The following is a 1,035-nucleotide window of genomic DNA, read 5'->3' as shown; positions in this document are numbered from 1 at the left end:
CGAACATAGTGTGGTTGAAATACTATTCTATATGCTCTATTAATTCTTGAAAATCCCTAAGGGACTAATAAATAATGCAGTGTTAAAAATACAATAGGCCTTATACTAATGTCGTATGACAAGTATAATTAATTATAATCATGCTTCCGCAGCTTGAAAAAGATGTTCACATTTTTACAATTATATAAATGGTTATCCGATCACTTGTGTTTGTTGTGTCCTAATCGTCCAGTGGAAAACAAAAAATTAAGGCTTCATAGGATATGGCAAGTAACCCAAAGAAAATTTTGTAGGTTCCTCTTTTTAGAACGATTAAAACAACTTCAAGTTTTAGTTCGTTTAACCCGAAAAAGAAACAAAAACAATAAAAAAATCAAGAAAGATGTAAACGAGATTAGATGCGCAAAAATTATGCCCGTGTTCTTCACGACGCAGAAAAACTGACAAAGTCAACAACCTCATCTATTAGTTGCTTACAAAAAAAAAAAGAAAAAAAAAGAAAGAAAAAAACTCAAGCACAGAAGAAGGATTATCGTTATATTTCATGGTAATGTTAGTTACATATGTGCATATCTAATTACTTTTCATAGCATATAACTTTACATTTTTTGCATACGTGGAAGTGCGCAGGCTTGCATATTAAATATGTATATTGTATTCATATTCTATGCAAACACATGCTGAACTTTGAAGGAAGCACACACACTCATTCAATATATATATATGTATTCAGTTTGTGGGCGTTAATATTTTTCTAACATACTGTTTTCTTTAGAAGTTTAGTCTTTGTTGACATAGAATACTACTAAAAAAAGAGTTTTAATTTGGGTTATAATTTAAATAAAATATTTATTAAAAGTAAACAGAATGAGTTAAAAGGGGGGACGCCCCCATGGTAGATCTTAGGCCTATTTTATTTATGTGCATCGAGTTTTAGTGTTATAAATCCTCAAGCCTACCCCTTACTGTTTTCTTTAGAAGTTTAGTCTTTGTTGACATAGGATACTACTAAAAGAAGAGTTTTAATTTGGGTTG

This window comes from Limulus polyphemus, unplaced genomic scaffold (assembly GCF_000517525.1).
Source record: "Limulus polyphemus unplaced genomic scaffold, Limulus_polyphemus-2.1.2 Scaffold365, whole genome shotgun sequence".
NCBI classification, from domain to species: Eukaryota; Metazoa; Arthropoda; class Merostomata; order Xiphosura; family Limulidae; genus Limulus; species Limulus polyphemus.
This window is presented reverse-complemented; position numbering follows the sequence as displayed.